This window comes from Zalophus californianus, chromosome 5 (genome assembly GCF_009762305.2).
Source record: "Zalophus californianus isolate mZalCal1 chromosome 5, mZalCal1.pri.v2, whole genome shotgun sequence".
NCBI classification, from domain to species: Eukaryota; Metazoa; Chordata; class Mammalia; order Carnivora; family Otariidae; genus Zalophus; species Zalophus californianus.
In genome coordinates this window covers 55,706,711-55,731,832 of record NC_045599.1, presented here as the reverse complement: position 1 = coordinate 55,731,832, position 25,122 = coordinate 55,706,711, and the positions used below count along the sequence as shown (strand labels likewise).

The 25,122-nt window shown below is 42.6% G+C and overlaps 1 long non-coding RNA gene and 1 pseudogene across 2 annotated transcripts in view; both read left to right on the top strand.

Annotated features, from left to right (window-relative positions):
* Positions 1-4,602: 4,602 nt before the first annotated feature.
* On the top strand, positions 4,603-13,267 carry LOC113929475 (annotated as a pseudogene). The gene is made up of 2 exons (XR_003522206.1): positions 4,603-4,670; positions 12,218-13,267. The product of XR_003522206.1 is annotated as a glyceraldehyde-3-phosphate dehydrogenase-like (transcript).
* A 406-nt stretch (positions 13,268-13,673) lies between these two features.
* The window catches only part of LOC113929480, a 134,350-nt gene continuing 122,901 nt past the window's right edge, over positions 13,674-25,122 (top strand). Inside the window, exon 1 of the long non-coding RNA XR_003522208.1 lies at positions 13,674-13,788. This is a non-coding gene — a long non-coding RNA (uncharacterized LOC113929480). The remainder of the gene's footprint in view (positions 13,789-25,122) is intronic.

The window sequence follows — 25,122 nt, the reverse complement described above, 5'->3', positions numbered from 1 at the left end:
CCTGCTGGCTCAGGGATTTCCTGGCAGTGAGGGCTCTTAGTGCTGTCCTTGGCTGCCCCAAAAAGGTACATTTTATTTATCTCATGACTAACTTCTATCTGAACATGAGTACACCAGGGGAGAAAATTGTGGCTTTGTATTTTTTTTTTCAAAGTGATTTCAATTCCATCCAGTTTTGTTATAATAAAAACTATTCTCCTTAATTGGATTGAGGGGTACATTTAACATGCTCACCACTTACAGAATAGGAGCTGCCAAGTTCAAGTCCTATTACTGTGATGTTGGGCACTACTGATTTCCCATTTTCCAAAAAAACCCCCCAAAAAACAAAAAAACCCCACATTCTTAATAATGCCTTGCGCTATCTATAGATAAGAAGCTGACCTAGAACATAGAGCTTTTTACCTGTCAGTGTTTGTGAGACTGTTTATCTATTCCACTATTTTGCTCTCTGCAGCCCATCTGCTGCCTATTTGAACAGAAAAGCCAGTGGCTTTCCCACGGAGAACCAGCAGGACAAGCTTCATGGGTATGTGACCCGTGTAGTCACACAGGGCCCTGCTCTTGGGAAGGGCCCCATACTTAGTTTTTGCTCTGCTGTGGTGGTCTTGAAATTCTTGATGCTTTTTGGAAGGGGGGCCCTGCATTTTCATTTTGTACTGAGCTCTGCAAATTGTGTAGGTAGTCTGGATGGCCAGACTGAATCCCATTCATTTGTCTAGCTGGGTGGTAGGTCCTCTCTTCCTACCCTCCCTCCTTATCCATATGTCACCTTGGTGGCCCTCCCTCTGAGGATGTGGGTGTTTCGTGTCTCACCACCTCTCTGGGTTACCGTGGAGGTTTGGCCAACATGGAAAGAGCTGAGGGCTGTGAGTGCACAATCCAGATCTGGCCCGGCAGCAGAATGCTCTGATACACGTGGAACTTCTAGAGGGGAACTGTGTGCCCTTTAGGGGGACTGAAAGCAACAGTGTTGCTCAAAGCCGTGAGGATTTGTGTGGCCATTTAGGAGGGTGTCAGTACTGTTCTGGGGGCAGCTGGGTAGGGGCATGATTTTGGAAATAAAAAGTGATATGATCGGATGTTGAGGTTTTGAGGCCTGGAAGCTGCAGGGAGTAAAGGTCCGTCTAACTAAGCTGCAGGTATAGAAAGGGGACAGAAAACAGGTATTTTCTCCTTATTTGTCCCTAGAGCCATACCCTTTATTTATTTAGTGAAGCTCTATCTGGTATTCCTGCATGCTGAAACATAAATTGCTCTGTTTCTCAGGATATAAGTGTCTGGGGTGCCTTCTTTAGGCAGGATTTTTGAGTGAAACATAAGGCTGGGTTAGATTTCACAGCGCCTGTTATCAAATTCCTGGTCAGCCTGTGAGGACTGAGGACCCTCGGTGAGTCCCACGGTTCACACACAGGTGCGAGTGAGAGCAGAAGCAGAACTTGATGGAATAGAAATCTGGAGCAGACAGGACGGAGGGGGACCACACAGTCTGGAGTGCTCATCGGAGGAGTGAAGGGCTGGAATCTGAGGCGGGGGGGGGGGGGGGGGGGGGGGGGGGTTTGCCCCCAGGTGTTGCCTTTTGCTAATTCAAACAAAGGAAAGGAATGGCTTGTCTCCATCTTCAGACCATTCTTCACCTTGGATTCTATCATAGGATTTCTTTAATTTAAAGAAATAGACGTCTACTTTTTCTGATTTTAAAGGTAAAAGTTTGTCTGTGTAAAAACTTGGAACATATGGAAAAGAGTCAAGAAAAATTATTTATAATCCTGTAACTTAGTGATGATCACTGTGTCTCTTTTTAAAGGATTGTTTCCTTGCAAAGGAGTCTTCTGCTGCCTTTAAAGAAAGACTATATACAGATGTCATGTGCTCATTAGTCCCCCATGTGAGTGAACAGTCCTTAAAGGACGGACATGTTTCTGAGGGGCTCCCTGTAAAAACTGTGTGTCTCTTCCAACTAGCTTGTTATGGTTGCTTATGGAATATCTTTTCCTTCTCTTTATTGTGGTGGAAGAAGATGTTTATGCATTAAATTCGGTCTGATTGAAACTGAGAACTGACTTGGCTGAACACCCACCTTTTAGGAGGGGACTTACATTATTTAAATGCTCGAATGATTTAATTGCATAAGCAGAACCTCTTATGCCAGGAACCTTTCTGTGTTTGTCAAAGTTAAATTTGTGTGGATTGTTGAGAGTTTCCTGTGCTATTCTCATAAAAGGGTCCTATGGCTAGAGATCTCACAGAACTATCTTTGAGTGGCCAGAGTCTTAGAAGTGATTTTCATACAGCATGTTTTTTTCTCTCTTTAGTTAGAAAAAATCATTAAAACTCTTTGTGTTTGTAGGACTTGAAAGACTAATGGACTCATAGTTAACTTGAGAGTTAAATTATAAATTAGTACCTTCTGTGTAAAGATTTAGTTTAGGGGCACCTGGGTGGCTTAGTCAGTTAAGTGTCCGACTCTTGATTTCAACTCACATTATGATCTCAGGGTCGTGAGATCGAGCCCTGGCATGGGACTCCACACTGGGTGTGGGGCCTGCTTAAGATTCTCTCTTTCCTCCCTCTGCCCCTTTCCCCACTTCTCTCTCTCTCTCAAAAAAAAAAAAAAAAAAAAAAGATTTGGTTTCAAAAGAAAAAGAAAGGGAAAAATCAATGTCCAAATTGGTTTGGGGAATTTCTTTCTCACACATCTACATCTGCTCCTCCTACTTTCATCTAATATCCCTGTCAACCTTTAAAGAAAATGATTTGTTGTGTGAACCTGAATGAAATGGCTATTTGCTTTTTTGTTTTAGAGTTTTAGAAGTTCCACTGAATTTATCCAGTTTAATTCGGCCAACATTTTAGCATTATAGGCACCTACCTGGCGGGGCTGGGGAGAGGACAGGGAGAGGGAAAACAAAAGCGTGCCCCCTACCTCCTAGTAGTGTAACTGTTGCTAGCTGGCCAGACAAAAGGAATCTTATGCCCAGTCATAAATGCTGAAATGATTACTCTTATCACAAAACTGTGTTACATTTCCACGACAGGGATGATAATACTAACGCAAGGGCTGAAGCAGCCCCAGAGACCCCTGTTCCTCACCTCAGGTGTATCATAGCATCACCTCAGGTTCACTGGGGTGGCACCTTTAGGTCTTCTCTGTTATCTGGGGTTTTGGGAAGTCATCCCAAGGGCCTTGATCAGGATGGGCCTCAGGAACATCTAGGTTGGTGTCCTCTCTCTCCCTCACTTCCTCTGGAATTTCCCTAGAACTAGTTGTCAGAGGACGTGGAGGCCAGTGGTTGTTGATTCAGCCCTCTGGGATGATACGGGTCTGGGTCTGTGTGTGCAGACAGAGAGAACCCAGCGCACTGGCTGCGGGGCCAAATCTCCTGCTGGGCGACCGGAGACTTCCACAAAGAGAGGGCCAGGTGGCCCTGGCTATGGTTCTAGGTTTTGGGTGTGTTTTTGACCCTTTCAGTTTCTCTGCCTGATGTTGACCACTAAATTGTTGTAACACAGAAGCTAGACCTCTTTGGAAGTGCTATTTTGTATTGCTTACTACCCCTTTGTGTGAAAGCTGTTCATTCTAGGCAGGAAAGAAACACAAATTCGCTACCTTGCCCCCATTTAGATAATGTGGAAAGTTCATATGGATTTGGTACCTAGGCCTTTCCAGTCAGAGACCTTCGATTTTAGGCCCTGGAGCTTCCAGTAGCTCTCCTAGCTCCTAGGTCTTCTGTAACATAATCAGTGTGTATCAGAAATGTTGCACAAGAGAACTGATTTTTGTCTGAAACAATTTTATTTTTATAGGCAACAGAAGTGCTTTTCTTAAAAAAAAAAAAAAAAAAACTCAAGTTGCACGTTATTTTCTGACAAAAGCCATGAGTCTCCATTTTATCTTCTAGATTAAACCTTTAGAGAACTTATATCTTCATTAAAAATTAGGCTCACAATTATCCATAAAAATGAAACTGTATCTGCTAATTATGTGTCTTTCTAAAACCAAACCTGAGGAGTTCTTTTAAATGCCACATTTGCATCTTTAAAAGAGATTATTTATGTGCTTTTTTCTTTCCCCCCCTTGGCCCTCTGCTCTTTGACAGACCATTTTGCTATGATTGGTAGCATTTTCCTCTCATGTTCATTTTCAAATGTTAATCATTAGTCATTCCTCATGACCTCTCCACTCAGCAGCCCGGAATATAGAGCTCTTAAGGGCTGCCTACTCCAACAGCAGTGGTGGGGGGCTCCGAGGGTTACAAGTGGCCTGGGGTCACGTCCTGGGTCAAAAAAAGATGAAGGGTTAGTCTAGTGGTCACAGGCCCCAGGTCCTGGGAAAGCTAGGCCTCTCCAGGCCGTGGAAACTGAGAAGGAGGGATGTCCGTGTGTAGCCCCGGCTGTGCTCAGGGAGACAGGCCTCGCAGTCTCCCAGAAACCCCTTTGATTTGCTGCCCATTCCACATGATGTTTGGTAATAAACAGAGTTCAATGACCAGTCTAGACAAACAAATCATGGCCCTGGCAAACCCTCGTGCTCTGATGACATGTTATGTCTCTGCAGTGCAGAGAGGGAGCACCCAGCTTTGAACGGGAGGCCGTGCCTTTGTGAGCTAGGAGCAAAGCGAGGCTGAGAGGGATTCAGACGGCAGACCGTGCTCTGGCCAAATTAGAAGGTATTCCCCGCTTTGTGGTTTGTGAGTTTCCTGCTCTGTCTTCCTCCAGGCATTAGGAAGCTGCCCTGAACTTGAGTGAAATGCGAGAGGTTTTTTAAATATTAATATTTCTGAAGCCCTTGGGGTAGACTCAGCCACCTGCTTCCCCCGTAGCAGCTGTCCTACACAGTTTTCGCAGGAGAGACAACATCTTCCCCTTTAACAAAATATTTCATCAAAGTTGGATTTTAATTGAGTCAGGAAGCCTTCCAAGATGCTTCATTTTCATGTTCCCTGGCTAGCTTGATCCGTCATTCGGAGGTGAAGAGAAATCTCAGAACTTCCTCATTTAACATGGTCTTTCTTCCTCCACCTTGTCGATGGAAGTATGGCGCCAAACCTTGGCAAGTTCGTGCGTTACCAGCACGTGGCAAACAGTGAAATCTCCTTTCTGTTGGGACTAAGATAGGAAAGATGCTAAGAAAGGACTGAGCTCACTGAATTCTCTGTAAAATAATCCTGGGTGAAAACAGTTTTTTTTTTTTTTTTTTTTTAATTTGAACATGTGCTTCTCATAAATTAGTCCAGGATGATAAACTGTGTATATATACAATAGAGAATGCTTAGCAAATGTGGTTGGTAGTATTCTTCTGTGAATGTATTTGGGCTGTTTTCATTTAGAAATAATTCATTTTCAGTATTTATCAGGGGAGGTTCTTTAACAATTATTTAAATACATTTTTCGTTGCCTGCATTGGAGTATTTACTCAGTGTTAATGGTTCTTCACAAATATTTACTAAATCACTCTGTAAACTGTTCTCCAAATTAGACCAGAAGGTTCAAGACTCTGCCTAACGCCCTTCTTTTAGTCTCCAGCCTTTTAAGGTAATCTCTCCGCTGGTATCCGTGCAATTAACTGAGAGCATTTTAATAACAGGGAATAGTAATTGCTGTTTGCCTATCATTGAGAGGAATTTCCCCCCATACATTTATTTTTAGGGAGACTAGATTGTCATGGAGCACACGGTGATGTTGATAAAGACTTTAATTACTTACTGCATGAGAGATTTTGGCGGATGAGGAACAAGAAGTTTTGAGTTTTGCACAAAATATGAGCAGTACTTCCGCTCATATTTTGTGGAGAATTAAGTAAGAGTCTTAAATCCCTACGATTGCTGAAAATGTGGGAACTTCTGGAGAAACAGGTGTTTTATAGATAGTCATAAATCTATAAAAATATTCATCAAAATATGCAGAGATGAACAAATGATCAGGGAATAAAAACAAAAGCTGATGCTTTTGCTACTCCTTTTGGGGAAAAGGTTTTGTCATGGATGTAAAGTAATTCCTCTACAGACCAATCTGGGAAAAAGAAAGTGTGTTCATTCCTGCTACCTGATTTTAGTAGAATGTTATGTACATGTGTATTTTTTCTTACATGACCAGTTCCATAAATTTTATTTTTAATTGCAACATGAAAGAAGTATACCTCATCCTACCCTAACATTCACCCTGGTCTAAATTCGAACTTAGGAATTTTTAATAAAGTAAAGCCTGTGTTAATTAGATTTCAGGGATCAAGAACTGTATTAAATAAACTCGATTAATATGTATGGATAAATGTACTTGGGATACCAGATCTGCAATTCATAATGTGGAAACATATTAGCCATTTCTCAGTTACTGCAAAGATTCACCAGTTCAAACTACTTGAAATTCAAGGGGTTCTTTGTATCCTTCATCTGGGAAAGTAAATGCGACTCCGGTAGCTCAAGAATTCAAAGCCAGATTGAGACAGAAATTCACTTGTCTCATCACATTAGTTAATTTACTTTTGCATTCATTCAACAAATGGGGGCCTACTAGGTGCCAGCCCTCCCTACTAGGTGTTGGGATTACAGGTTTTCCCTTGCCCCCAGAAAGTAGAGTGTTCCTATGAAACTTTTCGTGAGCCAAGGTTGTATAAAGTGAAGAAGCCATTACCATTAATTTATATGGAAAACTTTCTGTGTGCCCAGACCCCTCAAAATAACCTCACTTAGCCTTTTGATACCTTAGGACCCATCTTGCTAACAGATGCACAGAATAAACTGGGATAAAGCACAGGTGTTGACAGACAGAGCTCAAAGTTACGGCGGCTCCATGCTGAGTGTGGTTCCCCAGCAAGGAGCAAGGGGGGCGCCACTCTTGCTTCTTGGGGCGTGCTGCCTCTACGCGGACTCGTTGCAAAATAAATGCTAAACGCTATTTTCGATTTTCACCTTTTTTCATAAAAGCAAAAATCCTCTTCTGATTTCTTTCATAAAAGCGAAACGATGTAACTTGAACTTTCAAAGGTGGAGCTATCTGTACAGTGGTGAGCAAATGCAGATCGGCTCCCGCTCTCATGAGGTGGAGATTAGGGAGAATTGACATGATCAGATAGGCATTTTGAAATGCTCAACCTCATTTGTTTAAAAATTTTAAAGATAATTATCATATTCAAGTAAACTACTGGAACAGAACCTTACAAGACCTGGAAAATTTAAAAGGTGACATGCATTCACTGATGGGACTATTGCTTAAATTACCAAGAAGCTTTCTAATACTACTGTATTTATATTATTTTGTGTGGTAGAAGTGTAAAAAGAGTGCCACAGTTATTAGGTGGCAATATCTGCGCTCCCTGCCCTCTTCCGCCTCTTCCTGCATTTATTTTGCTCCAGTGAAGGCTTAACTTTCTGCTGGCTTAATTTTATTTTTAATTTAAATTCGATTAATTAATTATAATTCAATTATATAGTGTATCATTAGTTTCAGAGGTAGAGGTCAGTGATTCATCAGTCTTATGTAACACCCAGTGCTCATTACACTTGTGCCCTCCTTAATGTCCATCACCCAGTTACCCCGTCCCCCCACCTCCTCCCCTCCAGCAACCCTCATTTTGTTTCCTATGATTAAGAGTCTCTTATGGTTTGTCTCCCTCTCTGGTTTCATCTTGTTTTATTTTTTTCCTGTCTTCCCCTGTGATCCTCTGTTTTGTTTCTTAAATTCCACATATCAGTGAGATCATACGATAATTGTTTTTTTCTGACCGACTTTTTTTGCTTTTCTGCTGGCTTAATAGTTATGTAATGGGTAAAAATTCACAAACAGTCAAACTTAATCTCTACCGCTACATCGTGTTCTCCTTGGGCCCTGAAAATTTAATCTTGCCAATTCAAGGGAAATAGTCCAGTTAGCCATGACCCAGTCATTTCCTGCCTAGATGCAGTCATGTGCAGGGTTCTGCCCCCTCCCCTGGTTCTGGTGTTGGCATCGAAGTTCACCCGTAGGGGGTGGTGGCAGCGCTTGCAGAATGGGTTGAGGGAAATCCTCTGGCTCTGGCTGGCGCTCTATGAGATGTCGTTGGCCTTATGGTTGTTTTTTTTGTTTTTGTTTTTGTTTCTGTTTTTTTTAAGATTTTATTTATTTATTTGAGAGAGAGAGAGCCCGAGTGGGGAGGGGCTGAGGGACAGAGAAGGAATCTGAAGTAGAATTTGCACTGAGCACAGAGCGAATCCTCAATCCCTCCTAGATTCTGCAGTTAGGTCCACATGGCTTCTCCCTGCCAGCCCTCTACCCCCCAACACCACTCCATACTCTGTATCTGCCATGTTCTAACCAGGAAACCCCTTCTGGTATGTTAGCCCTTCCTCTGCTCTTCCTTGCCTTGGCTTTGGGGGTGGGACTCTTCACAGACCCATCACTGGCTCTTTCAGCTTTACCCCCTGGGGCACTGGGGGGATGAACTTCCTTTAAAGAAACTTGCCCTACTGGGATTTCAAGCACAGGTTCCTCTACTCTGGAACCCCTTCAGGGTATTTAAGCACATGGGCAGGGCTTGGGGCAGAGCTTGGAGCAGGTGTGGGGCAGGACGTGTGCGTGAGGTGTGGGGGCAGGGCTTGGGGCAGGTGTGGGGCAGGGCACCTGGGCAGGGCCCGTGGGCATGGTGTGTGGAAGGGGCTTTCTACCCTTTCCAGTGGAGAGAAAGTTTTTCTCCCCCAAACTGTTATTTATGGGCAAGCTTTATATATAAGTTACTTAGGACTCTAGTACTTGATTTTTTAAAAAAGATTTAATTAATTATTTAATTTAGAGAGCCAGTGGAGAGGAGGGGCAGAGGGAGAGGGAGAGAGAGAAGAGAATGTGAAGGAGACTCTGCTGAGCACGGAGCCCCATGTGGGGCTCGAGCTCACCTATCTATCTATCTATCTATCTATATTTTAAAAGATATTATTTATTTATTTGACAGAGAGAGACACACAGCGAGAGAGGGAACACAAGCAGGGGGAGTGGGAGAGGGAGAAGCAGGCTTCCCGCCGAGCAGGGAGCCCGATGCGGGGCTTGATCCCAGGACCCTGAGATCATGACCTGAGCCCAAGGCAGACGCTCAACCAGCTGAGCCACCCAGGCGCCCCTATATATCTATATATATTAAAGAGAAAGAGAGGGAGAGGTTGGGGGAGAGGCAGAGGGAGAAGGAGAGAGAGAACTAAGGGTCAGAGGCTTAACCAACTGAGCCACCCAGGTAGCCTATTTAAAATCAAGTTTTTGAACCTCAGAAAATCTTTTATCTGTTCAAAAGCCTCGTTTCTGCAAATCAGAAGGGTCTTGGTTTTCAAGACTAGTTTCTGTTAGAAGTTTCCAACATTGATGTTAAAAAAATAAATCTAGAAATATGGTTGCTTTATTCTCACTGTATTTTGACCTCTCATGAGGTGGTAGATCTGTCTCAAATTCAGTGTTTTTTTTTTTTTTAAGTTTATTTATTTATTTTTTTTAGTAATCTCTATACCCGGTGTGGGGCTTGAACTCATGACCCTGAGGTCAAGAGTCACATACTCTTCTTAACCAACTGAGCCAGCCAGGTGCCCTTCAAACTCAGTTTTAATGGAGGAAAAGTGGGGGGGCAGGTAGGGAAGGTTATAAGGGCAGGAAAATGAAAGGTATATTGATTGGAAGAATTTACTGAGAACGAAACCCCTTTAGAAAATGTTTTAAAAATGTTATCCCTGTGTACTTAAGAATTGGAGCTTCCTAGTGGAACCTCAGGTTTTCTTTATTCAGGGCAGAGCATACTTTTCAAAACCTCAGTGGCGTGCCATTTTTCTTTTGCCTACAACTTTCTTAGCAAGGTCTTTATTAAGGCCAGTTCCGTATCTGTCCCAAATTTATGACCTAATTTGCGCTGAAAACTATTTTTATTTCTACTTTCTATGCCTCCATGGTAGTGTTTAAATTTGCTAAGTGTGAAATCTCACCCCAAAGCCTTTTCTTGAAAGTGATTCCAAACATCGAGGAGTGGATGATTTAAGGTGCTCTTCAAAAATCATTACACAAAATGCGATATGAAATGAGACATGAACTGCCAGTCACGAAGGTGGGAACACAAGGCTGGAATGTGTTTGCAAAAATGCGATTGCTTATTCAAATGATATTACCATTACCAGGTCACCACTGGGAGTCAAATACAACTGCACTTCAAGCCACTGGAGGTTTCACTCAGCTCTCTAATAGCTGCATTGTAAGGAAAAACTAAATAGTAATATAGGTCTGCAACATGCCCAGTGCACAGAAGGTGTTCAAAAGTATAGATTGAAGGGCACCTGGGTGGTTCAGTCGGTTAAGCATGTGCCTTCAGCTCAGGTCATGATCTCAGGGTCCTGGGATCAAGACCCACATCAGGTTCCCTGCTCAACGGGGAGCCTGCTTCTCCCTCTCCCTCTGCTGCTCCCCCTGCTTGTGCACTCACACGTGCACTCACTCTCTTTCAAATAAATAAATAAAATCTTAAAAATAAAAAGTATAGATTGACTGTCCGGCTTCTCAGAGGCCTATCAGCAAAGCCTGTTGAGGCAAGCTGAGCTGCCAGATCATCCATCCGCTTCATTTTCCTGGGAAGAAACTGAAGGCACATTGATTCTTCAGCATAAGGAAGGAGATGGGGCGTTAGTTCTTGTTCTGTGAAAATTGGGTATCAGTAGATCTCTGGTGCCTAGAGAATTTTTGGCTGAGTATTAGAAAGTCTTGGTCACCCCATCATGTGGGACCAAGTTTTAATGAAATCTCAAAGGATACTACAGGGCCCTTTACCATTTAGATCAATCAGGGAGGGAGAAGGACAAAGTACAAAACCAGGTAAGGTCTGGGGTTGCCATATTTGCTGCCTCTTTCATGGAGAAACAGTGTAGTAGAATAAAGACTGGCTCTGAATTCAAATTCTACCTCTGTTGTTTCCTGATTGACCCTGAAGAAGTAACTTAACCTCCCTGAACTTCAGGAGACATATTTGATTAAAGGCAGGCTTGTGAAGATAAGAAGGATTAATATGTCAAGTACCCATGAATCAAAGTTATAGTTTGTTTTAAATGTTTTTAAAATTTTTTAAAAGATTTTATTTATTGGAGAGAGCGCTCAAGGGTGAGCCCAAGGGGCAATGGTGGTGGAGGGAGTGGCAGAGGGAGAGGGAGAAGCAGGCTCCCCACTGAGCAGAGAGCCTGATGTCTGTCACGGGCCTTAACCCCAGGACCCTGAGACCATGACCTGAGCCGAAGGCAGATGCTTAACAACTGAGCCACCCAGGCGCCCCTAGTTTGTGTTTTAAATAGTGTTTTGTTTTTTTTTTTATGTTTTCCAGATATATAAAATAATATGATCATATTGAATATGTTCTTTCAAACTATAAGCCCCCCTCCCATATTTGTGAGTGGCCATCTTCCATTGATAGTCCCTGAATTGGACTTTTTAAATTGACCCTTGTGCTCATCTGGAACATACACTGCAGAATATTATAACATAATCAATCTGAATGTCATTACCATTCATTATCCCTAAAAGCATTTATGAGACAGCTATATGCTTGGGGCACTGTCTAGATGGATCGACAGCCCTTGATTTCTGGCACCTTGCAAGCCAAGACGGTTCTGCAATAATCAGGCTTGGAGGCTTGAAAATGGAAAGACTGGCAAGACTGGGTCACAATGAGGGCATTTTCAAAGCACACAAGCAAAGGGAAGGACTACCTGGGGTCATATGGCATGTAGTGAGTAACGCAGAGGAACCTGAATTGGGTGTGAAGACGGGAAGAGGTTAGTCTGGAAAAACTCAAAGGTAGAGATTGGGTCTTTGGGCACTGCTTCAGAGAAGGAAAGGATGCAGAGGGGGTTGGTCTAGACAGTTAGGGATAAATCCAGATTGGGATAGAATGACCAGATAAGTCATGTGATTTCAAAGATTAGGGGAGCTACAGGGGTCTCCTGATCCTACCAATGAATGAAATACTCTGTACTCATTGTGTCCTGGCCTAGGGTTACAAGAGAAATTTCTGCCTTCCAGGAGCTACTCCGCTAGGATCTGGGGTGTCAGGGTAAATGCAGGACAGTGTGTTGTGAGTATTTGGGAGGAAGTGACTAATTCAGCTGGGGGAGGAGTACTCACTTGGGGAAAGCTTCACAGAGATTGTGACGTTCTACAGATGAGGAAATTGAGACCCAGGGAGAAAAAAAAAAACAAATTGTCCGGCTCTCTGCGCCTCCCCGTTCAACAGACAGCCGCGTATTCTGGTGCAGTGCCAGCCGCGTCCCTGAGACACGATGGTGAAGGTCGGAGTGAATGGATTTGGCCGTATTGGGCGCCTGGTCACCAGGGCTGCTTTTAACTCTGGCAAAGTGGATATTGTCGCCATCAATGATCCCTTCATTGACCTCAACTACATGGTCTACATGTTCCAGTATGTTTCCACCCATGGCAAATTCCACGGTACAGTCAAGGCTGAGAACGGGAAGCTTGTCATCAATGGAAAGTCCATCTCCATCTTCCAGGAGCGAGATCCCGCCAACATCAAATGGGGTGATGCTGGTGCTGAGTAGGTTGTGGAGTCCACTGGGGTCTTCACCACCATGGAGAAGGCTGGGGCTCACTTGAAGGGTGGGGCCAAGAGGGTCATCATCTCTGCTCCCTCTGCCAATGCCCCCATGTTCGTGATGGGTGTGAACCATGAGAAGTATGACAACTCCCTCAAGATTGTCAGCAATGCCTCCTGCACCACCAACTGCTTGGCTCCTCTGGCCAAGGTCATCCATGACAACTTCGGCATCGTGGAGGGACTCATGACCACTGTCCATGCCATCACTGCCACCCAGAAGACCGTGGACGGTCCCTCTGGGAAGTTGTGGTGCGATGGCCGAGGGGCTGCCCAGAACATCATCCCTGCTTCCACTGGTGCTGCCAAGGCTGTGGGCAAGGTCATCCCTGAGCTGAACGGGAAGCTCACTGGCATGGCCTTCCATGTCCCCACCCCCAACGTGTCCATCGTGGATCTGACCTGCCGCCTGGAGAAAGCTGCCAAATCCGACGACATCAAGAAGGTGGTGAAGCAGGTGTCAGAGGGCCCCCTCAAGGGCATCCTGGGGTACACTGAGGACCAGGTTGTCTCCTGAGACTTCAACAGTGACACCCACTCCTCCACCTTCGATGCCGGGGTTGGCATTGCTCTCAACGACCACTTTGTCAAGCTCATTTCCTGGTATGACAATGAATTTGGCTACAGCAACCAGGTGGTGGACCTTATGGTCCACATGGCCTCCAAGGAGTAAGAGCCCCCTGGACCACCAGCCCCAGTGAGAGCAAGAGGAAGAGAGAGGCCCTCAGCTGCTGGGGAGTCCCTGCCCCAACTTATCCCGCAAAATACTGAGAATCTCCCGACCTCCACCGTTTCCATCCCAGACCCCCTGAAGAAGGGGAGGGGCTTGGGGAGTCCTACCTTGTCATGTACCATCAATAAAGTATACTGTACCCAGCCAAAAAAAAAAAAAAAAAAAAAAAACCCCACAAAAAACAAATTGTCCAAGAACACACAACAGAGAAGTAACAGAGTTAAGATTACAACCCAAGCCCTCTCCCTGAGCTATGACTCATTCCTGGCCATTGTCCTAATAGCTGTTTCTCTGCCTGAGGGAAGTGAGGAATCACGTGAGGCTGAAGGTGTCGTGGAACAGAAAGGGAGCTGGTCTTGGGTCTCCTGATAAAAAACTCTGAGACCGGGGCTTGGTTTACCATGCAAAAGACCTATATCCTGGGGATCCCTAAGATGAAGCTGAGAATGAAGACCGCACAGTGGTGAGTTGAGATTTACAAATGCTAATGACATAATTTGACCTCTAAAGTTCTACCCATAGGCTTTTGCCTCATCCAGTTGGAGTTAGGACGTGTGACTTAAGAATCTTCACTGGTGCAAGTAAGCCAGGGCTTTGACAGTGGCTCCTCCAGGTCTGTGTTGTGGGCCTACCGAAAGGACACTGTAGTGTGTTAGCAGGACGCCCGTGAAGACCATAGGTGTAGAGATGGGACAGAATGCTTGGCGAGAGGAGTGCAAGTAGTAGGAGCATTTGATGGATAACTGGGTGGATCGACAAAAGGATGAATCTCCTCTCCCCATGAAGCTCTTAGGTGTACCGCTGCTGCTGAGCTACAGGATGGTGAGGCTGTCCAAGAGCCAGCATTTTGGGGAGACTAGAGAAGCTCTCTAATTTCCTGTCTAATCTTTCTCTTCCCACCATATTTAACTTGAGTGGCTCTATCTGGATCCCCTGAGTGATAAAAAACTTGGAATGCTCAAAGCAGTGGGGACAAAAGCAGTCATTTGAATGTGGCTTTTGAAGACTTGCAGCCTACCAGGGGTAGCCTCAAAACCTTTCCCCTTAGGGAAACTTGAAAAGACTATTTCACCAGAGCAGGAAAACACCCACCCTGTGGTTCTAGGGTTTGATGTTCAAACTGGATGGCAGCTAAAGATTCAGAGAGTGAATTAGCTGGAGTTAGGCTGCTCATAAGCGCTAGTCATGTTATTAGATGATATGATATGAAGATCCTAAAAACTTCCAGCTCAGTTTCTTTCATTTATGATATTCTCATTGAATAAGTGTGACCGTTAAGAAAGCAGCTTGAGACAATGTTGAAAACATGGGGGCAACAGAAGGAAAAAACAACAAGATCTGAGACTGATTGTAGTTAACCGAATACGTGTAATTTGGGATTCTAGACAAAGAGATTCACAGCTCATTGGGTCCCCTCACCTTTCCTTGATACACTGATATAATCTGATTTCCTAGTTTCAGAATGGGAAATTGAGTGAAATATAAGAAACGTGTATGTTTAGAGAAGCTGGGATGTGGTTGAGTGTAAGCCGACTACCCTGCTAACAGCCGGAAAGAGGAACCAACGTGACTCCTGAGGCACAGGTTGGGTATGAAATGGAAGAGCCAGACTGAAGAACACGGTTTTAGGAGGTGGCCTCGTTAGATGTCACAGTAGGAAAAAATTTGCTCCAATTTTTTTTGAAAAACTCAAGATGCTTCCTTTAGTATCACAGATGTTTTTAATTAACTTCAGTAGTTTTATTATCTCATTTCCTGGGTGACCTAACAGCAGACTGTGAGTAAGCAGAACAGGATGCCATTTCTAAGAAAAGCATTATTCATGTCTTGGAGAGGTGAGCTTTAGGGAAAGGAACGCCTGGAACCACTTTCTGGAGACCATAACCCTGAAACGTTGGAGAGAGAAGTCAACGAGTCTGTTAAGTCAGGGGACCTCTCTTGTTTAGTCTAAGAGAGACTTAATTTCCAGTTTTGCCAGTGTGCTAACGGCATGGGAAGGGAAGAGTCAGTGATTCCAGCACCAGTGAACTGCTGCTTTGGACCTGAGTAGGAAATTCCATTATACTGACGAGCTTTGGAGCAAGCGACTCCTGAATAATTAACCTGGCATCCTCCTTCTTTTCTATTATTGTGAGGTACATGAAAGTGAAGATAGGAAAGTCAAGGCAAATGGTCAAAACTAAAAAGCTGGCAACCTCAGGAACGACCAGGGGAAGGCAAAATAAAACAGCAGTGAGGTACCATTCCACATCCACCGGATGGGCAAACATCAAAAGGCCAGCTCAAACCCAGTATGCTCGAGGATCTAAGAAAACAGAAACTCATACTCATCGTTGGTGGGGAGGGCAGGTTTTGTGCTGTTACTTTGTAGAGCAAATTGGTAATTCCTGGTAAAGTTGGGAGGTGCCTCTCCTCTGTGAATCAGTTATTTCACTTCTAAGTATTTACTCTAAGACTCTCCCATAAATGCTCAAGGAACATTGTTTGTAATAGCAAAGAGGTAGAAATGATCCAACCCTCTATTGACGAGAGTGGGGGCTTGACCAGTTGCAGCCCCCCAGGGTAAAATCCAGCTACCTCTCTGTTTCTGCTTAGCTGGCAAATAGTTTTTACATTTTTAGAAGCTTAAAAATATCTGTGACACATTATGTTTTATATCATGTAAAAATTTTATGAAATTTGAGTGTTAGTGTCCATGGTAAAGTTATACTGGAACACAGCCATGCTCACTCACGGAAGCATTGCACTGTGGGGCCTCCACGCGATTCTGACGTTCGCTGAAGTCTGAGGAACAGTGGAAGAAAGGAATGAATAGATTGTGGTGGATTCAGATAATGGAATAGTGAACAGTATTTAAGGTCAGTGAATTAGATCTACATATTAACAGGGCAAAACCTTAAAGGGAAAAAAACCCACAGAAGGATATGTATAATATGATGTTGCTTGGCACATTAAAAGGTAGTAAATATGGTTTATACATACATATATAAGTAACAAAAGTTCTACAGCATGCATATAAATAATATTAATCACAGAATGGTGGTTACCTCTAAAAAAGGGGGGAGGATGAAGGGATTAGATTTTAGCCATATTTTATTCCTTAAAAATACAGACCTGAATTAAATATAACAAATCTTAATTCCATATGTGATGTGATAGTTTTCCTATGCTTGAAAATTTAAAGCCATACTTTCTCATTAAAAAACTAGGAATATAAAGAATAATATTAAATAATTAGATACTAAAAGTGATCTCACATAATTAATAATATTTTGGTATTTTTCCTTTTACTACTCTTTTTTGTGTATGCATGATAAAAAGACTTTTTGTTTTATGATATTTACCATTTCATACTCTTTTACTTCCTATTTAATATTGGCGCTTAGGAATTCTCCATGTTGGTATTCTAATTTGTATAATAACCACATTTACTCCATATATGTGTAACACTTTTTCTGAGTTTTTAAAAAAATATTTCATTTATTTGAGAGAAAGAGAGCGCGAGAGAGCACAAGCATGAAGTGGGGAGGGGCAAAAAGGGAAGGAGAGGGGGAGAGAGAGAGAGAATCTTTCAAGCAGACTCTGCGCTGAGCACGGAGCCCAATGTGTGGCTTGATCATGCCCTGAGCTGAAACCAGGAGCTGGACACTTAACCGACTGAGCCACCCAGGTGCCCCAACACTTTCTGATTTTTAACATATGTTTGCTATAAAAATTTGGAAAATAAAGTATAAAGAAAATAAAAACTGCCTGTTATCACAGCATTTTGATGCAGTAATATTTTGTGTAATTTCTCCAGTCTTGCTCATTGTTTTGCATCTTTAATTTTTTTTACTTAACCATGTATCATGAGAATTTCGCTGTGATATTAGTATTCTACAACACAATTTTAAAGGACTCCATCTTATTCTATTACATATGGATTAAGAAGCGCAAATACTCATTTAACCCGCCTTCCTTTCTTACTCTCTGTCCGCATTTGTTTGTATGAGATAGAAAACTGAATAATCTGTTGCTGATTGTGGGACCAGGGAGGGAGGAGCAGGTGCTGGGGAATGTTGAAGGCAAGTCTCCTGAGCTTGAGGAGGGGGCAGGATGAGCGGTCACTCGGGATTCTCTCCCCAAATGGGCTCTGAGTTGAAAGAGTCGGCTTATAATCTTTCACCTCTACCTCTACTGCTGGTGTTTGACTGGCTGATTGGCAGTGCAAACTTTTTGGGGGATAATGTACTGTATGGTTCTCACCTTCTATATTATGGAGACAAGCAATAAATGTTGGGTGCAAATAGAAAATAATCAAACCACAAGGCCTTATATAAAAAAAAAATACTTTTGAGGTCATTTTACTTTGTTTGTTTTATATAATTGAGTAGCCCAAGAGCATGTCTTACTTTTCTGCATCTTATGTGGCGAACTCTCTTTTAATGATTCTAAAATGTACATTTGTTCATATTTTAACATCCCTGGAACTGCGATGGGTCCTACAATTCCTGGTGTCTTGATATCATTTTCAACTATTATTCCTATTTTAACATCTCGGAAATCAGGATGTGATTTACGATCTATGACTTCCTAGGTTCAATATGATATTGTATTTTAAAGCTGTGGTTTTCAATCTTGGCTACACATTAGAATCATCTGGAGCACTTTAAAAGTATATAAAGATGCCTGGTCCTCACCCTAGATGTTCTATTAAGTTGGCTGGAGTGGGGGCCTACACATCTGTATTAAAAAGCTCCCCAGAGTTGGAACCATTGTCATAGACTTTAATGGAGTTAAAAATAATATATCATCATCGCAATCAAAGACCAAGTAAGGGTGACTCTTAATAAAGTTTCTACAAGAGTTGGTTCCAACTTTTAGAGAAGTTCAGTTAGGTATCCAAGTGCTAGAAGAATTGGAAAGAACAACTGAAAGAATTGGCTTGGAATCAAAAGATGGATCCTGGTTCTAGCAATTTTTAGTTTTATGGCCTTAAGCAGACGAGTTAGCTTCTCCCAGCCTTGGTTTCTCTGTACAATAACAACATATCTACTTCATAGGGTTGTTGTGAGGATTACTCAAGGTAATGTGCTAAAATGTCTACCACAGGGTAGGACTCATTGTAAGTACCTGTAAATGGAGGTTTTATTGCAAATGCTGTTAATTTAAATTGAAAATCGATTTCTTAAGCCTGGATGAAGAAAGAAATAGAGCTCTGTGTGATTTATTTAAACCTTTTGAATGAATTCCTAATCTTAGGGTCGCCCACTCATTTAGCATAGTAAAAAGAGAAAGCAACAAAAGTTTAAAGGTCAATGTCAGCTTATTTTCTCATTTTTTGTAAAATAATTAAAGGAATCGAGTTGAAAGGACTTATACTAACAAACTTAAATTTATATATCCAAAACAACTCTAAAATCACCTAGCCACACTTGTAGAAAAGGGACCACTTTTCACAATAGCCAGTAATCACAAACGGTAGTGTGAAATGTGGTAAGTTCACTTGATAGTAGCAACATGGCCTTTATTTCCTGTGTGAGGCTTGGTAAATCGTGTGCTTTACATTGCATTTAAGTCAATTTCTATATGTATCATAACAATTTCCTGTGTGTGTTGAAGAGATACATAACAGTGTAGGCTTTTTCCACTATGAAAAAAAATATTTTCCAGCTGCATTGCATTTCTGGAAATGGAATCAACCGTAACCACTGGCACCAAATATTTAGCAGTCTGGACGCTGGTGGAGAGAAGAAAGGAGGAGTTTGCACTGCTCTCAAATCACTTTTGCCACAGGGTGGATATTATAATGTGGTATTTCTGTGCTCTGAATGGTTGAGCTTGTGGGGAAAGCTAGCATTGCCGGTGCTCAGTGTCAAACCACAGCCTGGAATTATCGTGCCCACCGGGGCCTTTATCTTGGATGCATGGGGGAAGCTCTTTTCCATGTATAGCCAATGCTTGGTGATCTCCTTGTATGGATATCCCACTTTATGGATAATTCACAGAAATTTTGAGGCCAAGCCTGGATCCTTTTCTCTGAACTGTCTTGCCACACACTAGGATTCTCCAAATAGTCTCCATTCAGTTGGTGTGTGCTGAGGAAATCCGTTATAATGCCTCCATGCGAGCATTTACGGAATGCCTATCATGTGCCAAACTTTTCGTTAGACCCAATCTTCATACAATTTTGTGACATAAGTGGTATCATCTTATTTTCCAGAGGAGGGAATAAAGATTTAGAGTTCAAGATACTTGTCTAGGGTCACAAGCACATTTCAAAGCTAAGTATGAGTTCTAGGTTAACCATTGCTTTTGAAAACTTGAGCCATGGAAACTTCTCTATGAGCTTGAGGAATCTGAAATGATTTCCACCAAGTTAGCACGGCAGATTTTAAACCAATCTCCCCCACCCCCCTTTTTTTGTTAAAGTAAACTCTACCCCCAACGTGGGGCTCAAACTCACAACCCAGAGATCAAGAGTTACAAGCTCTTCCAACTGAGCCAGCCAGGTGCCCCTAAACCAATCTCTCTCTCTCTCTCTCTATATATATATATATAGATAGATAGATAGATATAAACCCTAAAGGTCTCAACACTTGAGAGGGCAAGAAAGTGAATAGAAATCAAGCTGTAACATAATACCATGTTATTCAGGTTTAAAAAATGAAATCAGTTGAACAAAGATGGCTAAAGTGTCTTTATTGCTAGATAATTATTCTTTTAGGGCAGATTATAAATGTAGGTAATTTTTTCAATACATTTTTTGCCTGAGAGAGAGCAATTTCCACATTCTTTCTAGATGATTCCTTTGTTAATATTTCTGCTTAAAGCCTTGTTACCTTTGCTCTGTGTCCTGTACATCATTGTTTCCATAGCAACGAGATAGACCGAGGAGGGGGTAGCAACTAGCTCTGGAGAGAATGAAAATGCAATGGAAAGTTCCACCTGAAATAACAACATGCAAATCACTTCAGCATATGATAAACAACAAAGAAAGTGATGCTTTTTTGGGGAGACAGCTTATTTGGTTTTTGGAATGTGCTCATTTTTCTGACAGCTTCTCTTTCTTGTGCTATCTTTCTTGCCTTATTTTTTCTTTTTTAGAGACCAAAATAAAATCATTAAAAAACAAAAATTCAACCTGACATTGCATGTGATTCAATGGCAGATGTAGCGATTTGTGCTTCCAGAGATAGTTCTGGAGCAGAACATTTATAAAGGCTTTTACTTCTAAAATGAATTTGACTCTTGATGAAGCTACCTTTAGTTGCCAGGATATAGCTGAAGTGTGAGATATTCCTCTGAAGTGAGATTTCCCCAACCATTCCACTGTCAAGGACTTCTGCTGTTATTTTTGCTTACATCTTTCCAGAAGTTTTTCAACGTACTCAAATAATTGAAAGTATTTAATATTGAACTATTTGGTCTTAGGGAAATATAAGATTTCCTTTTTGGAATATTGAAAATAGTTTTCAAAATTGAGTTCCCCTAACACAAATTCATTGCTGAAATGCCATCTTGAGATGGCAGAATAGGGTGGACAATAGAGATATTTATTTTATATTAACAGAAATTGTGGGGCTGTTTTAAGTATCCCTTCCTTGTACAACACCAAGCACACTATAAACACTGCTTATATTTGCGGGAGTAAATAAAAATATGGAAATGATGTTCCTATAAAATTGGGGGAGATGTCTGTATCATTTCACTTGGGGGCCAGTTAAAGTCATCCTTCACAGCTGTTCATTGCTCTCATTTGTGGGTATTGCTCTTTGACATCTTTCCTTAGGTTTTCAAGCAATCAAGGATCATAGAGTACATTTTTAAAACCCTGGAAAGGTAGTGATTAAGCACTATAATGCCTCCTTTTATGCAGCTATGTAGTGTGCCTATCCCGTGTCAGCTGAACTCTCTCAAGCTACACCCTTCTCTTCAAGGATCTTCACACACACCTTCCCCTGGGATCATGCCTACATGGTGGGGGTGGGGGGGAGACGAAATTCATAATTCATAAAGCCCAGTGCCTTCATTTCAAAGTTGCTCATTTATATTTTGCTCTATTTCATTAAATAATGAAGTCAGTAGCTAGAAGATCTCAAGGTAAGGTCCTCTGACCACCTGCTTCAGAATAACCTTTGCTATCTGTTTTAAAAAAAAGTAGCCCTCAATCCAGACCTGCGGATCCATTTCTGGAGGTGAGATGTATGATCTGAATTTTGAATAGGCTCCCCATTATTTATTTATTGATGCTCAATAAAGCCCTCCGCTGAGGAAGATTCAGAGTGGGGGACTGTCCCTGGTGCTTAAAAAGCTATCAAGACCTCATATGCAGGAGCAGCCCCAATACCTATTCTTCTCTTGGTCCCTATACCAACCCCTCCTTAGCCCCTGAAACTGACCCCGTCATCTGCCTCCTCACCAGGCCCCAAACCGTTCAGTTTACTCCTTGTAATATTTTCCTTAATTCTTTTGCAAAATACAGATTAGGAATGATGTCGTTTGCAAAATACGGATTAGGAATGTGTGGGTAAAGAATGGTTGAAGTGAGGGAGTTGGAGAGTTGCGTATTTTTGTCCCAAGAGCTCTGCCCTCCTAGGATGACCTTGATTGCACTGGTTCTTCCTGGGGGGTGCAGGGTGGAGGGATAAGAGTACAGTAGCCCTGGATATTCCATGCGGGGCCTTATATGAAAACATTTTAATTTAGTCAGATGGATACTTGCCTTGATATGATTTGGGGGTACCATGGTTATCTAATACTTTGGTTCAGATGAACCCTATTTTGCATTTCCTGAGAGGAAACCAAATTGTGGCTGCAGGAAAGTGACCCAGAAACACTGATAGATATGTGGAGAACTCTATTGGGTTTTTAAAAGTATATATTCATTAATAATCCAGCAGTGGATAGTTTTGAGCTAGCTTAAGAGAGTCTTCGATTCCAATTTAACCATCTGACATATCTGAGGTAATATAAGAGGAGAAGAGGGGATAACAGTAGAGGGAATGACGTCCCATTTGGCCCTGGGAAGAAGTTCTAAACTAAGGCCTGTCTTAGAATCACAGGTGAGCTATATCATCTACAGGGTTCCTTATGGTTTGGGGATGTAGAAAAGTCACATGAGTTTGGGATACGGAGGTACAGTAGCTGTCTTTATTTCCTTCAGGCTGGCCCTGGATTTCCCGGGCCTGGTGCCCAGCAGGATACCGACCGAGTCACCATGCCCTCCTCTAGGTTTGAAAATTGATAAAAGTTCTGTCTTTACCACTGTGAGTTCCTAATCATCCTGTGTCAGTATTGAAATTGCTCTGGAAAATTCAGGGCCCCTAATAAGTGTTGGGTGTGGCAGCACTTTTCCCCGGATAGCACAGGAAGTCGCAGGTTCTCTGCTAGACTATTTGGCGTCTAGCAGAGATCACAGCTCGTGGGAAGGGGGAACCCACTGGGATAGAGGGGTTGGTAAAGGCTCAGGATGTAGGATTTATAACAGCCTGGTCTGGGGAGAAGCAGAAGTAATAGGAAGGCACTAGGCTTCTGTAAATGGGGGAGGGCATGTGGAAAATATAAGTACAAATGAGGAAAAATGAGGGCACAAAATGATAGTCGTAGTCATCCTGTCATTTGCAAATAATTTATAGCCTTCATAGCCACGAGCTCTTTTGATCCCCCAAGAGCACTCTAGATGGAGGGGTGGTTATTATCCGTATTTTACAGACAAAGGTAATGAACCACAGAAAAGTCGTGACGTGCTCAAGCCCAGCTGGGGCTAGGACACAGGTCTTTTGTCCCTTCTTCCACTCTTCTATTTCTTTCATTCTACACCACTGGCTAACAGAAAAAAGAGTCACCCCATCTAACTCTGCCTATGTCATGATTTTGCCAAGGGTCAGCCCGAGCAGGGAATAAGTGATCAATGATGGAGGCATGGCGAGGAGACTGGACTTTTCTCCGAGGTTGACTTGTACTAAATGGATGCCCATGACCAATGGTGTGTCTTTAGGCTAAACTGCATAATGGGTCTCTAATGTGGGTAAAAGAAGATCACCCAACTCACTTTTAACTGATGAGGCTGAAACCAGATCTCTAGAGGTGAAATGCCTGTGCATTAGCCCTGTGATAATAGATTTCCAGATGGCTGGAATTGGACCTCCGTCTCTGCCCTTGGCCGGTGATATTGACCAATAAACTGCTTTATGTCAATTGATCACGTGATACGATGCAAGTGAATGTTACATGTGGATAATAGCCTTTATTCCGGGTCTTTTATACAACCATTTAATGTACAATCTTTCCTTAAGACTCTCAGAGGGGAAATTTCTGAGGAACCTCTTTAGAATGAAAGTTATCCACATGATACATTGTTATTGAGGGGTAATGTATACTAAAATTAAGCAAGGTGTACTCATGAGAAGGAAAACGGTGAAGGCACTTGTGAGTGATTTGAAAAGTGCTTGTAACAAATAGCCTTTCCAAGTGTCCTTTCCACAGACGTAATTTTAAAAGCAGTGTTACAGCTGACACACAAAAAGGGAGAAGACAATCTTTTTTCTCAGAGACACACAATTATTCTCCACTCTACTCTATGTAAATGTAAATGTGTATCTCTGAGAAGGTTACTCTCCCCTGTGAATTAATGTAGTACATCTGAAAAGGGGAGATGAGTGGGCTACATGTAAATTATGACTTCCCCGGATGTTTCTTTGACATTCAATTTACGGAGATTGATCTGGCTGAGGCTGGTAATTGTGCCTCTTTCCATGTGGGCGGCGTGCGTATTTGCCGGGAAGGGAAAGGAATGTAAAGGCGTATTCGAGGGCGCCCTCTGTACTTGGGAGCTGGCTCTTCTAGTGACTGTTTCTAAAGAGTCGCTCTGAGTGGTCTGGGGAGTAAATGATTTAAAGATCTTTGGTGGAGTTTAGACTCGGAATGTAATTTCTTATTCACGCTCAGCATACAGCATACTACTGTGAAAAATAAAAGCCCACGGAGAACAGGGTGGGGAGCGGAGGTGGTTCTCTGAGGAAGAAGCCAGCTGGCCGAAGGGTGAGGCAACTACCGAAGAGACCAGGAAACGCAGAGGCCGTCCCAGATATTTGTGTCTGTCACCCGGGTGCTCATGAGGCCGCAGAGGTAGAAGGGACTCTGTACCGGCCGCTCTGTGTACAGCAAGAATCAGAATCAAGGGGAAAAGTGAGCAGTCATGCACAGCTTGTGGGTTTCTCAGAAAGATACGGGGGGGGGGGGGCGGGGGAGGGAACAAAACTGCCTGTCTCATCTCAGTGTTTGCTCCCCTGCTCTGAAGAATCACATAATTGATCTAAAATTAGGGCAAAATGAAAGGCTTCAGTATAAGTGGTTCTTGATTTCAGGGTTTTTCCTCTTGCAGTTTGCAGCCAGAACCACATGGTAGAGTTTTCTGGTTATAAAAAGTAATGGTGCTAAAATATTACAGTAACTCTGCCTACTCTTTTTAATCGTGTTCTCAAGTTAGACATAGGTAAGTTTATGCGGTATGTTCTCTTAAGTGCTCTTGTTTTATATTTCTATTTAGAAAATGGACAAACATGGTTCATTTTGTGAACTCAACAAATACCCATTGAATTGCTTCCTGGGAGCCATGCTCTTTTCTGAGTGCTTTACATGGCTTATCTCCTTGAATCCTTACAAGTCTACGCGACTATGCCTTAGGTCGATTCTCCAGGAATCAGACTTTGAGATGGAGAGGTATTGCAGGAAGTTTATGGGGGAATGCTCTTGGGACCCACATTTGTGGGGAGTGGAGGCCATGGGGCCAGGACAGAGGGAGGGGGAGGGGTTG